This window comes from Oryctolagus cuniculus, chromosome 2, assembly GCF_964237555.1.
Source record: "Oryctolagus cuniculus chromosome 2, mOryCun1.1, whole genome shotgun sequence".
In the NCBI taxonomy this organism is placed as follows: Eukaryota; Metazoa; Chordata; class Mammalia; order Lagomorpha; family Leporidae; genus Oryctolagus; species Oryctolagus cuniculus.
In genome coordinates, this window is record NC_091433.1 from 119,476,667 (window position 1) to 119,502,292 (window position 25,626).

Consider the following 25,626-nt stretch of genomic DNA (forward strand, 5'->3'; position numbering starts at 1 on the left):
TGGGGATTTATTAATAAGCATATGGTGATATCATATGGCACCCCAAATTCTGGTAACAAATGTGGCATCCCAGATGGCACTTCTGGGGAACTTTCGGGGGGCACATTTTGATATATATTTTACGGGGTCACTTCGGGTATCATATGGCGACCACGAAGGCACTTATAACATGTAAAAATTTTAAGATGGCATTGATTTTTAAGAAATTTTAAAACTAGGCAGCATGGTGGGAGTGGGCTTCCTGTGGCTTCTGACCCTATCTCTCTGCCTGCTTCCTTTCCCTCCTCCATCTAGGTTGGTGCTTTCCCTGGGCGCCCAGCCATGGGAACGCAAGACTCCAAAGTGCCCACCCTGGTGGGGATGCCTGCATGGACTTTGTGGGCGAAGGCTGTTTCACCCTCTTCGGCCCTGGTGCTGGCCTTGAGTCCCAGATTCGGGTCCACCGGAGGGCGACCCACAGGGAGCTGCATTTCCACCCATGTCTCAAGCTAGCCCTGCCCTGCACTGGTGCGTGGCAGCCCACCTCAGCAGCCAGTGAACATGCTCAAAACAAGCAGAGATGGGTGCAGTGAGAGGAGCCTAGTGCGGTAGTTGACCACGTGGTGTGAGGCCAGAGCCACCCTGCCCTGAGGGGAGAAGAGCAGCTCGCTCATTCAAAAGACAAGTGAGATATTTTTCTTTCTTTCTCTTTTCTTTTTGCTGGTAGCTTTCAAAAAGGAAGGCATGGATTGGATTTTTTTCATGGTTTCTGGCTTCAAGGACTTTGGTGTTGTTACTAGTGCAATGTACTAAGAGACGAAACAGATTTACATGAAGGAAAAACTCCTAAGGATTCTAGATAGGTTGTAGTGTGTTTCAAAGACAATTTACATGCTCCTCTAAGGTTAAGTTTTAACTAGTATCAGCAGCTAAAAAAAGTTCTAGAACATTTCTTCTTGTCCCTGGGCCTTATCATACAAGCTTTTAATTGCTAATTTTGAGTTGGAGAACTGGTCTGGTTGCTTAGAAACATGTTAGAGTCAGGGAGAAGGAGCTTTAAAAATGGAGGACACTCTACTTCCTGTTGTGGAGGGTGGGATTTCTGCCCCAAGTTGGTGGCCCCCATGGCCCACCACATGCTCCATGCCTGATTAATTGAACAATGTATATTAAATCATGTTTTTATTTTAATTTATTATTTTTGCCTTTGGAGCAGATCCCACTTATTTCAGTTTGTTATTTTCACCTCTGGAGTGGCATTATATCATATTTTTATTATTTTAATCTGTTATTTTCGTCTTCAGAGCTGATATCCCTTATTTGTTATTTTTGCCTCCATAGCAGGATTCCAACAGTCTGAAATGGCATTTCTCAGACTGGGTGGTTTATATTTCCTCAGTATGATATATATGCATTAAGCACTTTAATAGGCATAGTAGCACTGAGATGTCAGATTACTGGTTAAGGTAGATGACCAGAGATATAACTGGGCCAAGGCTTAGCCCTATTTACCTCCTGTCTCCCCAGGTTACAAGGCGATTTAACTATGGGTAGTTCTACATCTGCTCCTTTGGAGACTCCCTGAAAGATCTAGACTTAGTAATTGGGAGATCCTTCGACTAGATGGGATTAAGGAATTATAGCTAAATACAATGTATCCATTTAAAGTGCTTAAACATAACTAAGCTCATGAAGAGTGGTGTCTCTTTTTATTTTCTCAGGTCCTACAGAGAGACTGTAAGGTTATATAGCTCTGCATGCATTCCTACGGACTTTCTTCTAAGGGTACAGTTTAAAACTTGCTCTGGGATTGCAAATCCTCTTCGGCTAGATGGTAATGGTAACATCTTAAGTTTTAAAGCGATCCTATAGGTGGGATTAAGTGTTAAATTGATCAGGTCTATAGGATCAAGTGTTAACTGCTAATAGTAAATAAAATTAAAGAGGAGTAAATGCTCCATCATGGGAAGGAGTTGGTACAGCAGATTCATAGAGTGGCAATCACTTTAAGTAGCACTCAGCAATCTCAAAATCAGCCCTAAAGGCATTGTGGTCTGGCTAAAAAACCCACAATGGCATTTCAGGCATGGAAAGCCAGGACACTTGTGCAAAAAGTGTGCCTATGTGGAGAACCTCCCTAAGTGAGACCCCAGTGAAGAAGAGTGGCCATTAAAGAAGGATGTATTTTTCTCTGGGGGGAGGAAAGAACTTCCACTTTGCTTATGGCTTTGTATAAATACTGATGGAGTTTGTGGAACTCAAAAGGCTTCCATGGCATAGGCAGCTCATGTCAAGAACCTTGGGTGATAACTGACATCACATGTAAGAGTGTTAATTGTTAAATTAAAAACAGGAGTCACTGTGTACTAACTTCCCATGCAGGACCTATGTTCTCAAATGAACTACAGTATTAACATTAATGGTAAAACTTGATCCCAAAGATTTACTTTGTTCTATTGTATGATATTATGCATCATAAGTTCTAGTTATTTCTAAGTGTCAAGCTCCATTGCCTGTATTCTTAGGTATTTCTTTAAGGTTTAGTAAGTGCCTCAAATGTAAAATCTTGGGTACATGTCTCTGTAAAATTCCTATCTCGTATGTTTAACATAGGGTCAGATATTTAAAGGCAGCCGAGGAAATTTCTGGGAATGGCAAAATTCAGTGGACTTTGGATTGCAATATTTGCATTCCAAGCATTTGTACATAGCTTTAAAGATGCCCTGATGCAGACTCCATTCTGAAAAGGTTAGCTGCAAATGTTGTTCCAGAGAACCAAGGAGCGTCTAACTAAAGCTCCAGTATTGAGAATTGCTGATGACAGGATTCTGTGGAATTTGGATTCCAAGATTTGGATTCTGAACTTTTGTATATAGCTTTAAAGAGGCCCTAATACAGACTCTGTACTGAAAAGGGCAGCTACAAAAATTGTTATGGATTCCAGGATTTGGATTTTCTAAGCCTTGTGTTTGCTTAAAAAGCCTCTGAAACAGCAGAGGACAGGGGAGCTGCAAAGGTGTTCCAAGGAATCAAGAAGATTTTAACAAAAACTCCAACATTAGAAATTCCTGAGCAAGCCATTCATAAGAAAATCCTCTTCAGATCAGTTTCAAGTTAAATGAAAGAGACCTAACCAGGTGCTATTGAGCACAACTACCTCCGTGAAATTAGGATGAAACTTCTACCTCTTAAGTCTTCACTGGTGAATATGAAAGACATGCCTGACTGTTCCACTGTTCCTATAAGCCAATCGGAAACCTTAAGTACTTCAAAGCAAAAAGGATAAGTAAAACTTTTGCCTTTGTCTCCTTAAGGCAAACATTCTGTACCTGCTTTTCTTTTTTAAAAAAAAATTTAAAAAAAATTTTTATTAGGCAGATTTAGACAGTGAGAGAGAGAGAGAAGGGTCTTCCTTCTGTTGGTTCACCCCCCAAATGGCCACTACGGCCAAAGCTACGCCGATCTGAAGCCAGGAGCCAGGTGCTTCCTCCTGGTCTCCCACGCGGGTGCAGGGCCAAGCACTTGGAGCATCCTTCACTGCCTTTCTGGGCCACAGTGAGAGCTGGACTGGAAGAGGAGCAACCAGGACTAGAACCTGGTGCCCATATGGGATGCCGGTGCTGCAGGTGGCAGATTAACCAAATGAGCCCCGGTGCTGGCCCCTGTACCTGCCTTTCTTAATTATCTTTGGGAACTGTTATTGATGATAAAGCTATCTAATGGGTTATTCTATAATAATTCCTTATACTCAAGCTAAATGGGCTTATAATCTACATAAGGGTAGCCTATCACTACCCACTATCTGGGAATCTGTATGATATGGTGTTTTCATCTAAAGGTGCACCCCACTTACAATTGGTTTTGTTCCAGTTTTGCCTTTGTTAATTAACAACTTACATGTTTCAGAACTTAACTTCTGGGAGTAACTGACCATGCAGGGTACAGAGGCATTGGCAATGACCGAGACTGCCCCAGCTCACAAAGCAAATTTGTTAGATAGAATAAACAGAGGCTTCAGACCCAGGATAGGCAGGGCCTGCACTACACCCCTCATAAGCAGGAAGTAGTTACAGAAGAGATGATTCAATGTCCATCAGCTTCCCTTAGGATTAAGGGATGGAGTCTCTGAGGGGGGAATGAAGTAGGCAGGCATACGGGGTAAAACTGATTAGGTTTGTGAGCTGGAAGACCACGCCTTCACCATACCCCTGTGTTACCTCATACCCCTACCTGGCCACACCTGAGTGCCCACCGGCCAATCAGGTTAATTAACCACTACTCTTTGGAAGTGGGTTAAAAGCCTGGGACACGGTGTGTCCCGGCCCTTCCCTTCTGTTTGCTGGCCTCTTGCCAGGAGGGGGCTGGCTATAGCCCTGTGCCCCCAGGGCACGTGGCCTTCCGGCCACCCACCCTAGGCTTCCTGGCCTAGATGCTCCTCCACATGGCTGGTTCCTGGTGCTCGGTATGAACCCAGATTTACCTCTCTCTCTTAATAAAGCTCTCACCCTTCTACGCATCTTTCGCACTAAATAAAAGCCTAAAATGCAGCATGCTGCCTTGTTTATTTATGCTGGTATTTAGAATTCTTCTCTATTAGGCAAGAATCCTCTTGGGCTTATTAATATTGGGGATTTATTAATAAGCTTATGGTGATATCATATGGCATCTCAAATTTCGATAGCATATATGGTACCCCAATGGGACTTTCGGGGAATTTTAAGGGGCCACATTTTCATTATCTATTTTAGGGGGTCATTTCCGATATCACAAGCATCAGTTTAACCTTCTGTGCCACAAAGCAGCTCTCAGTAAATGGCAATTCTTATTTACATGTTACCCCTTTTACTCTGAGACTTCTGTTGTAATTGTACCTTTTCTTTGAAAGTTTATATATGTCAACCATCCAATGGAATAAAATACTCCCACTCAAATTAACTGAGAATGGTAACCAAAGAAAATGAATACAATAACTACTTCAGGAGCTCAGTGTTGTATTAGCTGCATTGGCCTCAGAATGCTTCATGGATGTCTAGAGAGCTTTACTAAGATTTTGAAATACTATATATATTTTTTGAAATTTAAAAGCAAGATTTATTAGAGTCAAAGACCTCCAGCCAGAGTGATGTGGAGGGGAGCTTCCAAGAGAGGAAAAAACCTGAAGTGGTCCCTGTCAGTCAATTTTTTAAGCAGAATTTTGGAAAAAAAATTGACAATCAGACTGACATTCAGTTACAAGGTAGGGACAAAACCCTTTTTGCAATCCTTTATCCTATCTGGCTTGCTCTTGATAAAACAAAGAGCCATCAGAAAGTTGGGATACCTAATTTGTTTCTCCCAAAACTGGGAGCTCACTCCCTTGCTAATCTTATGATAAGATTGGAAGCCTCCAAGGAGTGGGCAAGCAGGGACTTCTGACCTTGCTAAGAATAACTTTTGGGGGAACGTTTTTCACCCACAATTTCCAGATTGCCTATTAAATCATATGACTCCCCACATTCCGAGCCCCCAGAAGAATGGACCCTAACTTCTGTTGGTGGGGGGCTGGGCAATGACCATTCTTGCTTTTTCTTGCTGGAAAGGGCCATCCTTGAAATAGTTTATTTTTAAAAATAGATTTTTTTCATTTATTCTCATCCACTTAAAAAACAGAGTGGCAGAAGAAAGAGGGAGAAGGGATCCAGAGAGATGTTCCATCTGCTTGTTCAGTGGCCAAATGCCTGCAGGAGCCAAGCCTGGACCAGGATGAACCCAGGAGCCTGAAACTCCTTCCATATCTCAAGGGCCCAGAGCCTCCTAGGAAGCATGAAAAGGAAGCTGGATAAGAATCTCAGTGGCCAGACTCTAACTGGCAGCCTGATATGGGATGCTGGAAGCCCGTGAGTCAGGTTAACAAGGTGTGCCAAGATGCCCACCCTAACAGGATTAGGTTAAAATACCAAGTTGATAAGTTAAATAATCAAAACCAAACAACAACAAAAACAATAACAAAAAAAGGAGAAAAAACTAGAGGATTGCAGAATCTGGAAAAGAGATCAATCATCCAGACAGAAAGGGAGACATCATCCTAATACAGTAAAATACTTGTTCATTCAAATAAATACATTAATCATCACTGAGAGATAGTAGAGGACAATTCTGGCTCAGATATGATTGCAAGAGGATTACAGACAATGATATAAGCCAATGTGGGACCATGCAATCATTAAGAGAGAAAAAAATGCTTTAGATATACATCATTATTATATAATGAATGCAGTCAACATGAGCTCATCAGAGTCACTGTACTTCCACCTGCTTATCTTTGTGTTATGAGAAAAATGACTGCAGAGAAATTATTATTACCTCGTTTCTTTGTCTGGCATGGAAGAAGAATTTCCAAGCAGACAAGCGGAGGGATTTAAAAAGCAAGATTTTTTTAGGGTCGAAGACCTCCAGCCAGAGCAGCATGGAGGAGGGCTTCCAAGAGAGGAAAAAACGGAAAGTGGTCCATGGCAGTGGAGTTTTTAAGCACAATTTTGATTGACATTCAGTAACAAGCTAGGGGAAAAAACCATCAAAAGACCTGATTTATAATCATCAATCCTATCTAGCTTGCTCATGATAAAACAGAAAACCATCCAGAGGAGTAGGATGGTTAACTTGATTCCACAATAAACTGTGAGCTCAGGAGGATGGACTCACCACTCCCCTGCTGTTCTCATGGTAAAGCTGGAAGCTTTCAAAGAGTTGGCAGGCAGGCACTTTTGACCTTGCTAAGAGACAACCCTTGGAGAAAAGTAAGCATTCTACACCCCTAATTTCCACTGGGACCACCCTAACCCATGTGACTCCTCATATTTGGGCGTGATTTCACCCAAGGGTGAACGTGAAGATCCTCTATTCTACAAAGAATTTAGCAGTGGTGTCTTCACATTCTATCATGGCATTGTATACTTATAATATAATGAAGTAATCATTACTGTAGAAGAGGTAAATTCTTCTGTGTTGTTCCATTTGTTTATGAAGTTGCATCCATCTAATGCTGTCATATTTGTTTCTATTACCTGTGCTTTTTTGTTATAAGGAAATGTGTAAAATTGATAGAAAGGAAATGATAATTGAAATTTTGTATTGAACACTCTGAAAAATTGATGTTTCTACTGAGGAATCCCTAATGTCTGTATTTGGACAGGATTTTTAAAAATTTGTGGAAATTATTTCAACATGAGGAAATATATTAACATTTCTATTAACTGTCTATTTTTTCATATTTATATACACTACTCCTCTGTATAGGAAAAAAAATGAGAGCACTGACAAAATGAGGTACTTTGAGATTGACATTTTAATGTCTAGAATTAGAATTCTTAAGCCAATATATCCTAATATAGTAGAGTGTACTTAATTTATAATGAGAATGAACAGATTTATCTTTCTAAAAAAGGGCAAAATTGGGACTAAAGAATATATTATAAAATCCTAAATTATGACATATGACTTCATTGGACTCTAACAGTAAAGGAATTTCATTTAATTTTGAATTAGATTTTACATCAGTTACACTAATTCCATCTTATCTCATCAAATATCATGTCAGGTAATATCCAACTGAGACTATGACATTCCTTTAGTGTATCATGCTTTATGAAATATTTAAACATCAATATTAGTAACACAGACTATGAATTATCATATGCAACCATTTTTATAATACTCAATTCAATTCAGTTCTAGAAAACAGAAACACCAAACAAAAACACAAATTTTGTTCTAGCTCAAATGAATTTAATATGCTGTTTTATATGATAAGGTTTCTACTATCTTATAAAATATAAAATTTGACTACTACATTAACTACCACATTTCAGAGAAAATATGATATTTATCTTTTTGATAGGCTTATTATATAAAATACAAGAAAATGTATAGGTATGAAACAGACATCCTGTGATTTGATTGCTGTTTTTAGCTCTTGTTTATTCTACTGTGGAATTGTGATTTTTCTGCTTTTTACTTGTTGACTATTATGGTTAGTGGTGCATTAAGTCAGATTATAGAGTTGACTGAAATTATGTTTTTGCAAAAATTAAATAAAAAAAGAAAGGAAGAAATGAGGAAAATTGAGGAAGAGAGAAAGGGAAGGAGTGAATTATGTTTAGAATAGTTCTTATAAGAGGATTTACCCAAATAAAATTAAATCAGCATATGAAAGTTATGTTTACTGCAGCTCAATTCACATTGAGCTCAGATACGGAATAAACCTAGATATCCATCAACTGATAACTGGATGAAGAAAATATAGTACATATACATTATGGACTACTACTCAGCCATAAAATGAATGAAATTTTGTCTTTTGCAACTAATGGATGCAAATGGAAACCATTATACTTAGTGAAATAAGCCAGTCTGAAAAATACAAATACCATATGTTTTCCCTGATCTTTGATAACTGAGTAGCAAAAAATGCAATGTATGGAAGAGAAATTGACATTTTGAGATCATTGATTGTTTACAGCCCTTGTCTCTACTCTTGAGGAACAGATTATTCGGGTTTTTTGTTGTTGTTGTTGTTTTCTTTTTACTATCTGTTGAAATCTTAGTGTAGGGTTAATTTTTTTTTTTTTTTACAGGCAGAGTGGACAGTGAGAGAGAGAGACAGAGAGAAAGGTCTTCCTTTGCCGTTGGTTCACCCTCCAATGGCCGCCGTGGCCGGCACACTGCGCTGATCCGATGGCAGGAGCCAGGTACTTCTCCTGGTCTCCCATGGGGTGCAGGGCCCAAGCACTTGGGCCGTCCTACACTGCACTCCCTGGCCACAGCAGAGAGCTGGCCTGGAAGAGGGGCAACCAGGACAGAATCCGGTGCCCCGACCGGGACTAGAACCTGGTGTGCCGGTTCCGCAAGGCGGAGGATTAGCCTAGTGAGCTGTGGCGCCGGCCAATGTAGGGTTAATTTCATGAATATAAAGTAAACTGAAAATAGATGATTGTAAAAATTAAGATAGAGAAGTAGAGAGGAAGGAGGAGGACAGATGGTAGCATCGGTTGTAAGAAGGGTAAGGTCAAAAATATCATGGGGCTGGCACTGTGGTATAGCAAGTAAAGCTACCGCCTGTAGTGCCCACATCCCATATGGGCGCTGGTTGGAGACCTGGCTACCTCCATAATCACAAGACAACCAACTCTGTGTTTGTTATAAATAATCTAGTCTGTGGTATTCTTTATCATAGCGTAAAATAAACTAAGAAAGGCTGTCATAAAAATACTACAGACTTGGTGGCTTAAATAGCACAAACTTATTTTCCCACGGTTTTAGAATCTTGACACCCTAGTTCAGATGCAGCCAAATCAGCTCCTGGTGATGGCTCTTGGCACGGCTCACAGATGGTAGCCTTTGCACAGTGTCTCCATATGTGTTGTGTGTGGGTGTGTGTAAGGAAAGAAAACCTATCAGGTCAGGGCTCCCTTATTGTGACCTTACTTAGCCTCCATGACTGCCTTATAGACCCTATTTCCAAATATAGTCACCTTAGGGGTGAAGGGGTCAATATATACATTTTGGGGAAGTGAGCAAGTATCTCCATATCATCCAAGTTACTGTCTACAGACACTGGGGAGAATCAATCTCCCCATATTTGCCAGCTTCTAGGTGCCATCAGTGTTCTTAGCACCATAGCTCTTCTCAAAGTCAGCAAAGGTACATCGCATACTTTTCATCCTTCATCAATCTGTCTTCTCTTCTACCTCAATCCATTACTTTCATAAACACTTGTGAAAACATTTGATCCTCTCAGGTAACCCAGCATAATTTCCTCATCTCTTTATCAGCTAATAAGCAGCCTTAATTCTGTATGAAATTTTAAATTTTCTTTACCATGTAACCTAGTACATTCACAGGTTCAAAGAATTAGGATTAGGATGTCTTTGGGATACCGTTATTCTGTGTACCATGTTCAGTATTTCAGAGAATGATAGGATAAGCAACACAGCTGAAGTATACTCCAATCTTACAAATTTAGACAGATTTTCTTTGAATTGCCTTCAAAGCTGTTACTTTATAAAAAGATTTACTTATTTGTTTGATAGGCAGGGTGACACAGAGAGAAAAGAGAATGCATGAAAAATATATGGAGAGAGAGAGAGCGAGAGCGAGCGAGAGAGAGAGAGAGCTCTTTAATCTTCTTGTTCATGCCCTAAATGCAGCAACAACATGCCAAGACCAACGACATAAGTGCTTGAGACATTCTCTGCTGTTTTCCTAGGTGAAGTTAGCAGGAAGCTGAATCAGAGGCAGAACAGCCAGGATCAAATCATCACTCTCCTGTGAGATGCTGCTGTTGTAAATGGTGGCTTAACCTGCTGCACCATAATGCTGGCCACAGCCACTGTTTCTGTGGGAGCAAAAATGATGATCACAGTCATTCAATTTCAGCACAGTTTAAGGAAAGGGCATTAGAATTTTAAAATTTTTATTGTAGCTTCTGATCTCCAAACTGAAATCGTTTCATTTTATTATTTTATGGATTATGTAATTGATTGTCTTAACCTTATTATTTAGCCATTATTAAATGCACTAGGGTATTGTCACATATTTGATCATCTTTCCAGGCTTTGGAAGTCAACTGACACTTCAAAGCACTGCTGAGAGGGAGTGGACTCTGGGAGATGGGGTCCAGTGGAAAGTGGTTATGCTGTTGGAGGCATGCTCTCAGAGTGTATTTCTCATGTGATCTCTTGAGTTCTGAAAAGAGGGTTCTTATAGAAGCCTGAGTTTGGACTCACTGAATCTCTCACTGTTTCCTGGCCGCCACTCTACCATTCTCTATGGGCCTCTCACCAGAGCTCAAGTCAACATCATTCCATTTGGACTCCAAAACTGCGAGGTAAAATAACCATTTATTCTTAAGTTAGATGACTCAGGTATTCCATTCTAGTGAAAAAATAAAAACCTGATGAATATACTTATTATCACATATTGTGATCAAATGGCCATTGTACATTGAGAATTACATGCATCACATCTAATCACATCCAAAACTTGGAGGAAAGGGAGGTTTATATTATTTACTGCCATTTGGTTGCCTTCAGAGTAACAATTAAAAATATCTTATAGGAGAGTTTGCCAATAGCTCCACTAAAAACAAAAGTTTTATGCGCTTTTGCAAGCACTATCTCTGAAGGAATTTTTAAATACTCGTACATTGTCAAAATAGAATGATTCATTATATTTTGGCATTCCTTAAATATACCTTAATAACTTAGTATAACTTAAGTAGAATTTATATATATGAAAAATAATACACAGTAACAACATGTATTTCTTCACTAAAAAGTTAACTTTTTTAACAGGCATATACTTAAGTAGAATTTATGTATATTAAAATAATACACAGTAACAACATGTATTTCTTCGCTAAAAAGTTAATTTCTTTAACAGGCATATACTTAAGTAGAATTTATGTATATAAAAAAATATAGAGTAACAACATGTATTTCTTTGCTAAAAAGTTAATTTTTTTAACAGGCAGAGTTAGACAGAGAGAGAGAAAGGTCTTCCTTTGCTGTTGGTTCACACACCAAATGGCCACTATGGCCGGCGCGCAGCGGCCGGCACTCTGCGACCAGCGCACTGCGCTGATCCAAAGCCAGGAGTCAGGTGCCTCTCCCGGTCTCTCATGCGGGTGTAGGGCCCAAGCACTTGGGCCATCCTCCACTGCCTTTCTGGGCCACAGCAGAGAGCTGGACTGGAAGAGGAGCAACTGGGACAGAATCCAGAGCCCCAACCAGGACTAGAACTCGGGGTGCCGGCGCCGCAGGCGGAGGATTAGCCAAGTGGACTGTAGTACCAGCCTGAAAAGTTAATTTTTTAAGCACAGAGTATGGAGAGATTTTTTTTAACTTATTTTTAAGTGTTGTGAGGACAGGGTAGGAGTTAATGAATACTTGTATCCTCAAGAGAATGAAATACATGCCAATAAGAGGAAAAATAAGTTTCACAAGATGATGGTTGAGGAAGAAACAACTGAGGTAAATAAGGAAAGCTTAAAGAGAATGTGGGATTCGAGTTTCAGATTGTAACCTGACTCAGATAATATGGTGAAAATGAAGCAGAGCAAGTAGACCAAGTAGACAATGTTGGGGGTTAGGGTTTTTGTGAATGAAATAAATAAAGATAGCAAGAGCCTGGTTAACCAAAATATTGACTTAGAAAAATACTTAGAACTACGTATCCATTTCTCCCTCTCTCTTTTTCTCTCTCTCCTCTGTCTCTGTCAGTTTCTACCTATAAGAGACTTACAACATCCACACACAGAAGCTGTATCAGTGATTGGAGTACATTATTCATAATACCCAAAATGTAGAAATAACATCATTGGCCATTAAATAGTGAATGGATAATTTTTTATACTCATGCAGTGGTATACTATTAAGTGAAAAAATGAATATAGTAGAGGTATATATTAAAATATATATGATGAACCTTGGCTCACTAGGCTAATCCTCTGCCTGCGGTGCCGGCACTCTGGGTTCTAGTCCCGGTTGGGGCGCCGGTTCTGTCCCGGTTGCTCCTCTTCCAGTCCTGCTCTCTGCTGTGGTCCAGGATGGCCCAAGTACTTGGGCCCCTGCACCTGCATGGGAGACCAGGAGGAAGCACCTGGCTCCTGGCTTCAGATCGGCACAGCACACTGGCTGTAGTGGCCATTTGAGGGGTGAACCAACAGAAGGAAGACCTTTCTCTCTGTCTCTCTCTCTCTCACTGTCTAACTCTGCCTATCAAAAAAAAAAAATATGATGGACCTAGCAAATAATATGTTGAGTGAAATAAATCAATCACAAAGGAGCACCTATTATATTGAAAAGTCATGAATAACCAACTATCAAGACACTGTAAATTAGAGCAAGGGTTGTCTAAGGCTAGGGTAAGGTGTTTGGGGAATTATAGGTAAGGTGTATCATTTCTTTTTGAGACACTAAAAATTTTATAAAATTGATTGTCTGACTGTACTAAGCGTCAGTAAATTCGGGGGCTGGTGTTGTGAGACAGTGGATTAAGCCACTGCCTGGGAAGCTGTCAGCCCAAATTAGAGTTCAGGTTCAGGTACCAGCTGCTCAGTTTGCAATTCATCTCCCTGCTAATTTACATGGGAAGGCAGCTCCAGTGAATGCAGTTCCCATCTCCTTGCTCTGTTGTAACCCAGCCACAACAATCTCAGCCATTTCAGAAGTGAGCCAGCAGATGAAAGATCTCTTCCTCTCTGTCTCTTCCTCTCCCTCTGTCACTCTGTTTTGTAAATAAATAAAATATTTTTTTTAGAAAAGGAGTAACTAAATTTTATACTTTAGGATGGGCAAATATACAATGCGTGTATCCTGTGAGTCACAAACTGTTTTAAGTGCTTAAGAAATAGTCTTTTAATCCTCAATACTATAAGACATGCATGGTAACTGGCTCATTATATAAAAAGGAAACTGAGGCAAAGACAGGTTATGTGATTAGTTGATTGACCACATACTAGGAAGTGATAAAACCTGCGATTGAACACATATAATCAACTTGTAAAGCCCACACTTTATTTTTATACTCTACTGCACCTATGAAGGGGAAAATTAATTATCAATTTATGCAGCAGCAGAAAACATATGGATATTTAATATCAAGTGAAAATATATTCATTTATTTTATCCAGAAGGCCAAGCAGCACTATCTACACTGTGCCTTGCTCTAGTCCCATTGCAAAGTTGAGCTCTAACTTTGAAAATAAAACATTGCTTTCCAATTATTGCATGCTACTCTTTTAATCAGAGTTTATTCCGTGCATCAATGACCTGAAACTACCAGAAACAGGAAATCATGCTTACAGTTGTCATCTCCTGAAGTGCTGGCTTTCAGCACTGGATTCTTTGTGTTGACTCTGATTGCCTAGTTGCTAGCATGACAAGTTGTGTTCTCACTAAACTCTACTAAAATACTATTGATTTTGGCTGCATGACAAAAAAGTCACTATCTTGTTATCATCTTCCTTGCATTGGCCTTTGGCATTCAGTTTTACTTCAGTAATTTTCCTACCAAGGTGTAAATATAACCAAGAAGACCAATTATATATATTAAAAAGTGTGGAAAATACTAATACTGCATTTTTTGTTTTTCAATTCAATGAATAAAATGTTACAGGCAGATTTTCTCTTGGGTGCACTTTGTCAAGATGAGTTATTCAACTGCTTGATAAAGTGCTTGTCAGCCACAGAAGTTTTCATTTCTGGCCAAAGGGAGAAAATTCTATTGAAATACAAATGCAAATTTTCAGAAAGTCAGTGTCAGTTACAGCAAATTTATCCTTATCCTTACTTTATCCTTTAACCTTACTTTCTTTTTAAAATTTCTTACTTATTTTTGTTTATAAAAAGTGAAAAAACTTCATATATTTCATATATATATAGTATTTTTAATTTTTTTAAGATTTTATTTATTTACTTGAGAGGTAGAGTTACAGACAGTGAGAGGGAGAGACAGAGAGAAGGATCCTCCATCTGCTGGTTCACTCCCCAAATGGCCTCAATGGTCAGAGCTAAGCCAATCTGAAGCTAGGAGCCAGGAGCTTCCTCTGGGTCTCCCACATGGGTGCAGGGGCCCAGGTGCTTGGGCCATCTTCTACTGCTTTCCAAGGCCATAGCAGAGAGCTGGATCAGAAGAAGAGCGGCTGGGACTAGAGCCGTCGCCCATATGGGATGTCAGTGCCACATGCAGAGGATTAAACTACTGTGCCACAGCGCCAGCCCCCATATACAAAGTTTTCAGAATACAGTGATACTTCCCACCCTACCCTCCCACTCCCTCCCTCATGCCCACTCACCTTCCTTATTTTTCTTTTATTGCTATAATGACATACTTTCAATTTTTTTTTTTTTTTTTTTTTTACAGGCAGAGTGGACAGTGAGAGAGAGAGAGACAGAGAAGAAAGAGAGAAAGGTCTTCCTTTTCCGTTCTTTCACTCCTCAATGGCCGCTGCGGCCGGTGTGGTGCGCTGATCCGAAGCCAGGAGCCAGGTGCTTCTCCTGGTCTCCCATGGGGTGCAGGGCCCAAGGATCTGGGCCATCCTCCACTGCACTCCCTGGTCATAGCAGAGAGCTGGACATGAAGAGGAGCAACCGGGACAGTATCCAGTGCCCCGACCAGGACTAGAACCCGGTGTGCCAGTGCCGCAGGTGGAGGATTAGCTTATTGAGCCACGGCGCTGGCCTCAATTTTCTTTATAATCAGAAGTTTAACATTGTACTATATAAAGACATAACAGGTAGTATGTAGAAAACACATACTAAAACAACAGTTTTAAGTTCACTTCATGTTTTGCAATGGTTCAATACTTAATTTATTTTCAGTGATAAATAATATGCAATTGTCTGATTGTGCTACAATTTATTTGTCCAGTCACCTATGGAAGCGAGTTTTGATTGCTCTCAAGTTATAATTACACATAAAACAGCTATTAATATCAATGTACAAGTTTTGTGCAGACATGTTTTCAATTATTCAGGGCAAATTCCACAATCTTAAAAATTGCTTATTAATTCTAGGAGTGATTTTTTTTCAATGTTTTGGATGGTCATATTATCTATATAAAGACAGTTTAATTTCTTACTTCCCAATAATATAGCTCTTATTTCCTTTTCTTTTTTTTTTTAAATTTATTTATTTGACAGGTAGAGCTATAGACAGTGAGAGAGAGACAGAGAGAAACGTCTTCCTTCTGTTGGTTCACCTCTCAAATGGCCACAACTGTCGGCGCTGTGCCAATCCGAAGCCAGGAGCCGGGTGCTTCTTCCTGGTCTCCCATGTGGGTGCAGGGGCCCAAGCACTTGGGCCATCCTCCACTGCCTTCCCGGGCCACAGCAGAGAGCTGGACTGGAAGAGGAGCAACCGGGACTAGAACCTGGCATATGGGATGCTGTTGCTGCAGGCGGAGGATTAACCTAGTGAGCCACAGCACCGGCCTCATCTTATTGCCTTTTCTTGGCTCATTGCATCATCTAAAATCATGTTTTAATTTTATTTTCTTCCTCTTTGGCTTTTTTTAATGTTAATTTCAAGTCCTATAACTTTTTCATACAGATATCCATTTATTTCAAAATGAGATTTGCCATGGTTAAATATTCTCACTCAGTACCACAGGTTGTGGTTATATAGAAAAAATAAATTATACGTTGTGCTGGAGATAAACATATCTTTATCCCTGAGGAACAATTTTGCAAGATGCTTTATAATGAGGACTGTGTTCCACTACTAGTTGCCCTACATTTTAGCTAAAGTGCATTAACAGAAGGCAAGGGAGACCAAGATGCCACTGAAATTATTCTGTCTATTACTGTAACAGCAAATACCTTTTATTCTTATGTTTTTCCTTTACCATCTTAATGCACGTGTGTAATAGGGTTCATTTTTCCCCACAGAAACACAAGATGAATTTTTTTAACCTTAAACTGCTATTTAATTTAATGAAATTGCTTTTCTTTGAACTGATTGTGGTCAAATTGAAGTAAGAATCATGTGATTCAAATTTTGTAGCCTCTGAGCACTACTGTATAATCTGTGTCTCTTCTGCGAAGCTCTGCTTATCTATGCCTAGATTTTTAAGATAGGTCATTTGGCAAAATAGAAGCAAAACTTTCCTCATTGGACAATGAACTAGCAAACCACAGAAAGCAAGAGCAGGTATCCAGAGCTCAGAACGATGGAGAGTTCAAGAACTGGCAATTAATAGGATATGACAGTTTTGGATTTTCCACATTGTTTCATAGCAGTAAGCAGCGGTACCTAATAAAGTGATCTCGGAAAACCAGAACTTGACCTAGTGGACCAAATATTTTCTTTGTAAATCTTATCTTTACAGGAATTAATAATTGTTCCAGATAAACTCATGAAATGAAAATTCATTGCCTTCTGTGGAAAGGTCATTCTAAACAATTGATACTCATGGATACTATTCTAATGCCAATTATCTGCTTCAAGGGGAAGAAAGTAGAACCAATGAGCTCATGTTTTGCTTTTAAAATTCTTTTATTTGACAAGACACCATTTTTTGTCATCAGGCCAAAAAGTAGTGATTCAAGAATAAAATGTGAATTGGCTAGCACAGGTTTTTGAACTTATTTTTAATATTGTTTTTAAGTTTACTATATTATCTAGTTCATAATATTGAAGTAAATATTTGAGACTGATGAGAAGAAATAAAAGATATATTTATATATATTATATTATGTTTTGAGATTTGGAAATCAAGATATTTTGTCAGAAAAATTCTGATAAAAAAATCTGGTTAGAGTAAGAAGATGAAATTGAAAAAGGAATGGATAATGAAAGGATTTTGGTCTATAAAATAGGCCAAAACCAGAATGAGATAGGAAAACTGGAATGAGCAAAATCATCTAGGGAGTAAGATATTAGATATATGAAAGATAAGGGGATACAAAATTATTTTACAAACTCTTGAACAATTATGTCTATCATAACTATAAAATAAAAGGAGACATTTTGATGACCTTTTACTCATGAAAATGCCCCTATTATTTTAATTAAGAACAATTAGAGAGTCTGATTAGAAATGCTAATCCCAGTGAACATGTGTTGTCATATGAAAGGTGTGGAACAACTTATAGCAAAGCAGAGGAGACAGAAGAGAAGCACTACTGTTGTCCCCAATATTTCATTCTCCAACTTGCAAAAGTCAGTTGGTAATTCTGTTACTGAATGCAGGTTTGGCTACCTGCCACTCAAAAGCCAATACTCTAGAGACAAAGAGGTCTACCATCTTCCCAAGGTGCCAATAAATCTGGTTTTCTTGCACCAACTCTTATCTCTCGAGTATTAATAGTGATATGAAGGGGAAGATTTTTGACTGAAGTATGAATTCTATTTAATAGAGTAATGATAGAGTTTTCAACAGTGATGATGGAACAATGAGAAAACTACATGCAGAAAAAATAAATCGACACAATCATAAGCATTTCAATAAAGATAAACTCATGTCTTAGAACTAGACATATATTACTGTAAAAGTTTCAGAATTAAACACAAAAGAACAGTCTCTAAAATTTTGGGTTTCACAGTGAGACTTTAAAATTCTACCAAATCAATAAAATAAAATATTAACTAAATTAGACTTTATAATAAAAAATCTTCTACTCTGATGAAGACATCACTAAGAGAATCAAAATTCAAGTCACTGACTGACTGGGAGAAAAAAACTCTTTGCAAAACACATATCTGATAAATACTGTATTGGATAAATACAGTAAGAACTCTTAAAAAAAAACCCATGGATAAGAAATAGAAAAACCTATTTCTTGGTATCCTCTTCTATTTCTTTCTTTAAGGTTTTGTAATTTTCATCGTAGAGATCTTTAACGTCCTTGGTTAAGTTTATTCCAAGGTATTTGATTGTATTTGTAGCTATTGTGAATGGGATTGATCTTAGAAGTTCTTCCTCAGCCATGGCATTGTCTGTGTATACAAAGGCTGTTGATTTTTGTGCATTGATTTTATACCCTGCTACTTTGCTAAGCTCTTCTATGAGTTCCAATAGTCTCTTAGTAGAGTTCTTTGGGTCCCCTAAATAAAGAATCATGTCATCTGCAAAGAGGGATAGTTTGAGTTCTTCCTTCCCAATTTGTATCCCTTTAATTTCTTTTTCTTGCCTAATAGCTCTGGCTAGAACCTCCAGAACTATATTGAATAGCAGTGGTGAGAGTGGACATCCCTGTCTGGTACCAGATCTCAGTGGAAATGCTTCCAACTTTTCCCCATTCAATAGGATGTTGGCTGTGGGTTTTTCATAGATTGCTTTGATTGTATTGAGGAATGTTCCTTCCAAACCCAGTTTGCTTAGAGTTTTCATCATGAACGGGTGTTGCATTTTATCAAATGCTTTCTCGGCATCTATTGGGATAATCATATGGTTTTTCTTCTGCAGTCTGTTAATGTGGTGTATCACATTGATTGTCTTGCACACATTAAACCATCCCTGCATACCAGGGATAAATCCCACTTGGTCTGGGTGGATGATCTTTCTGATGTGTTGTTGCATTCTATTGGCGAGAATTTTATTGAGGATTTTTGCATCTATGTTCATCAGGGATATTGGTCTGTAATTCTCTTTCAGTGCTGCATCTTTCTCCAGCTTAGGGATTAAGGTGATGCTGGCTTCATAGAAAGAATTTGGGAGGATTCCCTCTTCTTCGATTGTTCTGAATAGTTTGAGAAGAATTGGAGTTAGTTCTTCTTTAAATGTCTGGTAGAATTCAGCAGTGAATCCATCTGGTCCTGGGCTTTTCTTTGTTGGGAGAGCCTTTATTACTGTTTCAATTTCTGTCTCAGTTATGGGTCTGTTTAGGTTTTCTATGTCTTACTGGTTCAATTTAGGTAGGTTGCATGTGTCCAGGAATCTATCCATTTCTGATAGGTTTCCCTGTTTGCTGGCATACAAGTCCTTGTGGTAATTTCTGATGATTCTTTTTATTTCTGTGGTGTCTGTTGTTACATTTCCTTTTTCATCTTGGATTTTATTGACTTGGGTCTTTTCTCTTCTTTTTTTAGTTAGTTGGGCCAATGGGGTGTCAATTTTGTCTATTTTTTCAAAAAACCAGCTCCTCGTTTGGCTGATTTTTTGTAATGTTTTTCTTGATTCAATCCTGTTGATTTCTTCTCTGATTTTAATTATTTCTCTTCTCCTACTAGATTTGGGTCTGGTTTGCTGTAGGTTTTCTAGATCCTTGAGGTGAATTGAAAGCTCATCTATTTGGTGCCTTTCCAATTTCTTGATGTAGGCACCTATTGATATAAACTTTCCTCTTAACACTGCTTTTGCTGCGTCCCATAAGTTTTGGTATGTTGTGCTGTTATTCTCATTTACTTCCAGAAAGTTTTTGATTTCTCTTTTGATTTCTTCTATGACCCATTGTTCATTCAGGAGCATGTTGTTCAATCTCCATGTGTTTGCGTATGCTCTAGGGATTCCTGAGTTGCTAATTTCCAACTTCATTCCTTTATGGTCTGAGAAGCTGCATGGTATGATTCTAATTCTTTTGAATTTGCTGAGACTTGCTTTATGGCCTAGTATGTGGTCAATCCTAGAGAAGGTTCCATGTACTGCTGAGAAGAATGTAAAATCTTTAGCTGTAGGATTGAAAGTTCTGTCTATATCTGTTAGATCCATTTGGGCTATAGTGTCGTTTAAATCTACTGTCTCCTTGTTGATCTTCTGTCCTATTGATCTGTCTATTTCTGAGAGTGGAGTATTGAAGTCCCCCAGTACTATTGTATTGGAATCTAAATCTCCCTTTAAGTCCCTTAACATATCTTTTAAATAGACCGGTGCCCTGTAATTAGATGTATATACATTTATAATAGTTACATCTTCCTGTTGAATTGATCCCTTAATCATTATATAGTGTCCCTCTTTGTCTCTCTTAACAGTTTTTGTATTAAAGTTTATTTTGTCTGATATTAATATGGCTACACCTCCTTTTTTTGGTTTCTGTTGGCATGGAATATCTTTTTCCAACCTTTCACAGTTATTCTTAAGTGTTGAAAATTAACTGAAATGTGATCCCTGTTAAACATAAGAGTGGGAATAAGAGAGGGAAGAGATGTATAATTTAGGACATGCTCAAGCTGACTTGCCCCAAATGGTAGAGTTAGAAACATACCAGGGGATTCCAATTCAATCCTATCAAGGTGGCATGTACCAATGCCATCTCACTATTCCAAGTGATCAATTTCAGTTCACAATTGATCATAATGAAAGGACTCAGAGTCAAAGGGAGCACATAAACAAGTCTAGTACCTGCTAACACTAACCGATAGAATAAATAAAGGGGAGAGTGATCCAACATGGGAAGTGAGATACTCAGCAGACTCATAGAATGGCAGATGTCCTAAATAGCACTCTGGCCTCAGAATCAGCCCTAAAGGCATTCGGATCTGGCTGAAAAGCCCATGAGAGTATTTCAGGCATGGAAAGCCAAGACACTCTGGCAAAAGATCTCTGTGAGTGAGATCCCAGTGGAAAGAACAGGTCTTCAAAGAAGGAGGTACCTTTCTCTGAAAGGAGGAGAGAACCTGCACTTTGACTATGACCTTGTCTAAACAAGATAAGAATCGGAGAACTCAGAGGGCTTCCATAGCCTTGGAAACTCATGACTGGAGCATAGGGAGATTACTGATGCCATAGACAGGAGTGTCAATTGGTAAAGTCAACAACAGGAGTCACTGTGCACTTACTCCTCATGTAGGATCTCTGTCCTTAATGTGCTGTGCATTGAGATTTAATGCTATAACGAGTACTCAAACAATATATTTCACTTTGTGTTTCTATGGGGGTGCAAACTGTTGAAATCTTTACTTATTGCATACTAAACTGATCTTCTGTAAAAAAAAAAAAAAAAAAAAAAAGAAATTATCAACTCCCAACTTGACTCTCACTGGGATTAAACATGACAATAGGTCTGATCTGATTTCATCATCATTTAAAAAAAATCATCTATTACTTTTCACTTTATGTTTCTGTGTGGGAGCAAACTGTTGAAATCCTTACTTAATGTATACTAAGCTGATCTTCTGTATATTAAGATAATTGAAAATGAATCTTGATGTGAATGGAAGGGGAGAGGGAGTGGGAAAGGGGAGGGTTGTGGGTGGGAGGGACGGTATGGGGGGGAAGCCATTGTAATCCATAAGTCGTACTTTGGAAATTTATATTCATTAAATAAAAGGTAAAAAATAAAAATAAAAAAAAAGAAATAGAAAAACCTACTAATAAAAAGCACATAATTGGAAAGAGAACCTCACTGAAGAAGACTGTATCCTGCACAAAATCATGAAATTATGTACCTCATAATTTGTCACAACAGAATTATAAATTTATAAATTAAAACAGCAATAAGAAACTATTACACACTTATTGGAGTTACTAAAATCCCTCCATATTGATAATGCCTAGGGTGTAGAATAGCAAAAACTCATTTATTGCTTATGAGAATGCCAAATAGTATAGCCATTTCAGTTTCTTACATGGCAAAACATAGACTTCACATATGATTCAACAATTACAGTATAGTCATTTACCTAAGTGAGTGGACAGCCCATATATATGCAAATATGTGCAGACAAATGTTTGTGATAATTTTCTTTAAAGTAACCAAAATTTGATTGTAATCAAGATGTTCTTTCAAGCTATGAAATGACAGCTATCAACTATAAATACTTCTTAATCATTGAAACAAGGCAGATAAAAAAGCTACATACTCTAAAAGTCTTACTTATTATGTGCTGGAAAATGCAAATATCTAAAGACAAGAAAAGGATCAATACAGGATTATTGGGGAGGGATAAGTAGGTAAAATCGAAATGATTGTTTGCTTAGTAAAATTTATTCTATACAATTTTTAATGGTGGATACAAGATGTTATGCTTTTGTCAAAACCCACAGAACTGAACAGCGTAAAGTGACCCTAAAAGTACAAAAACTTTAAAAGGTTCATTTAGGTCCTAAATGATCCCAAGAAGGAATGCAAGTAGTGATCCAAGCCTCTATCTGCATTACAAATGTATGAAACAACCCCACTGAAAGGAGTGCAGGCAAGAAAAGCTGACTTAAGCATCTTTCAAAATTAACCGAAATTTTAAATCTAATAGCAAAAATAATTTAACATAAACACTATTCTAGCTGATAAATGTGTTTCTCATGGAGGTACCCCTTAACAATTCTGCCATTACTACTAGAATCAAACAACGAAGGGAATCTTTAGCAGGTAGTAGAATCCAGGCCTCTCATTATAGTATGGGGATTTACAGATAAGCAAGGTCAGAAAGAGTGATCCAAGTGGATCACTTCATAATCATTATTAATGAATTCATATTCAGTATTTATGATAATGTAAATTTGAGTTTAGTTTGATAAAGATATAGACTTACATAAAAAAGTGTTTGCAGACAAATTTCTATATACAGGTTAATATGAACACATACTTTTTGCTCTGTCAGCTGAGAAATGTTAAAGAAATGATACTGTATTGGCAACAATCAGGTCTAGCATCCATTTACAGGTTTCTAATATGATTCTTACATAAAAAGAACCATGCTTCCCTGGAGAAGTGGTTAATTCTAGGACTATTCAAGAAATACACAAAATGATCTGGAAATTATCTGAAGTATCAGATTAAAAGAAGTCACACACACATACACACACACACATCAGAGACATACAGGAGCCAAGTGAAATAACTCAATAATTGAATCTGCAACAATTAGAGTAACAAAACAAAGCATTATGGTTCTGTACTCTAAATATAAATATCCATGTATCCATACTGACACAAGTAAATGGTTAAAAAATTAATAAATGTGCCATATGGAGGAATTTCAAATCACATTCTGTAGATATTAGGTCCAGATTTGTACTTCTTTTCTTAATATGCCTGATGTAAAGAAAAAAAGAGGTGACTTTACATGAAAAAAGCCTACAAAGTTAATTGAGACATGTGTTCAAGGAAAAAATCAATAGCCATAAATCATGTTGATTTTATGTGCACTTGACATGAAGAGATGAAAGTGCCACTTCATTATCTAGCAAGTAACCCATAACACTATTCTTCCCATGAGAAGAGCATCAGAAGGATTCTAATTGTAGGTCATCTTTCAATATGAATTTACCAGTACACTTTACGACCGCCAGGACCTTGAAAATCAAAGTCAGAGAGATTGCCGTAATCGAGATTATACCAATGAGATATGAAAATAGATGTACTATGCCATTTTATATAGGACCCTGGTATAGAAATATAATATTAGATAAAACCAAGCAAATCAAAGCACAATATGGACATTTGTATATGTGTGAAATTGACGTTTTGAGACTTGATCATTGTTTATAGCCCTTGTCTATACTCTTCAGGAACAGTGGTTTTTCTACTTACTACTTATTGAATTCTTTAATCATTGTAGGGTTAAGGTTGTGATTATAAATAAAATCAAAATATGCCACTGTAAAAATTAAAAGAAAAATAATAAAAAAGGAGGAGAGAGATTGGGTATGAAAGAGGAAAGGAGAGTATTGTGGGAACTATCATTATGGTCTTAAAACTGTATATATGAAATGCATGAAATTTGTTTCCTTTATATATTTTTTAAAAGTAAAAAAAAAAACAGAATAAAGGAAATCTATGTTGTATTTTATAAGTTTGCTTTTCAAAACAGAATACCAAAATAAGAAAATATATCAAAAGCAAAGGTAGGGAGAAAATATTTACAATACATTATCTGAAAAAAATAACACATCTAGGTCGTGTGTTAAAAATACATTTCAAGGGTCAGTGCTGTGGAGCAGAGAGTTAAAGCCCTGGTCTGCAATGCTGGCATCCCATAAGGGTGCCAGCTCGAGTCCCAGCTGCTCCACTTCTGATCCAGCTCTCTGCTATGACCTGGGAAAGCAGTGAAAAATGGCACAAGTGCTTGGGCCCCTGTTCCCACGTAAGAGTCCCAGAAGAAGCTCCTGGCTCCTGGCTTTGGATCTGTGCATCTCTGGCTGAGGTAGCCATCTGGAGAGTGAACCAGTGGATGGAAGATCTTTCTGTCTCTCTTTCTCTCTCTCTCTGCCTCTGCCTCTCTGCAACTCTTTCAAATAAATAAATAAATAATTTTTTAAAAAAGACACTTCAAACCTATTAACAAAACAACATAACAAAAACGAGCATTGTATTTTAGTAGATATTTTCAAAAGGATGCATATAAGTTGCTAACAAGATTTTCAACATAAATAATCACCAGAGAAATGTAAATGAACAGAGTATAGAAAGTGTCATTCAGAAACTCAAAGAGAGCATGGACAGAAAAATTGGGGAGAGAAGTTAGATATAATCTCTTACCAATCGGATTCTTTGTCACAGAGTATAAGTGTGCTGGGGATTTTCAAAGGTCCTTGGAAAATGCACACTATGAAATAAGTGTGCATAATTTCAACATTTTATGCACCAAAATAAATTTATCTTTTGATTTCATTTGTTCATAAAGCTTTTGAAGCCCATTAGTACATTTCAGAGATTCAGATTCCTCATCTAACAGAGTTGAGCAGGATTATGTTAGAAGTCATTTTCAATACAAATATTGAATGAGTTGATTTTAAGCAAGAAATATGTAAAAGTTAAATATTTCTCATTTTTTTCTTCTGACAGTTGAATTAATTTAGCAACTTTGGGTACTTTCTCACCAATAATACGAAGTTATAACAATAGAACAGTTTGTGAATAATTTGAATATTTTCACTTGCACTTTATTGTATGTTAAACAATGCTATTACCCTTAAAGATAATTTTATCCTTATGTGGTGGGAATAGCATCCTTAATTTCTTAGAACAGAATGCTCTAGTGGCTCTATTACTAATCTAAAGATCAGAAAATAGAAATGTTTACCATATATATTACTATAACTTCAAAAAAATTGCTCTAAAAGAAAAAAGCCAAAAGATTCAATTCATCCCTGAATAGGCCCTGGGGCAATGATTGATCTAACTATAAATTTTACGGTTGTGGTATAAACTTCTGAAATTGCTAGCTTGTAGTAAAACACTGACAGAACTTTTAAACTTCATTTCTCCATCGGTGTTCCTATGTGATTAT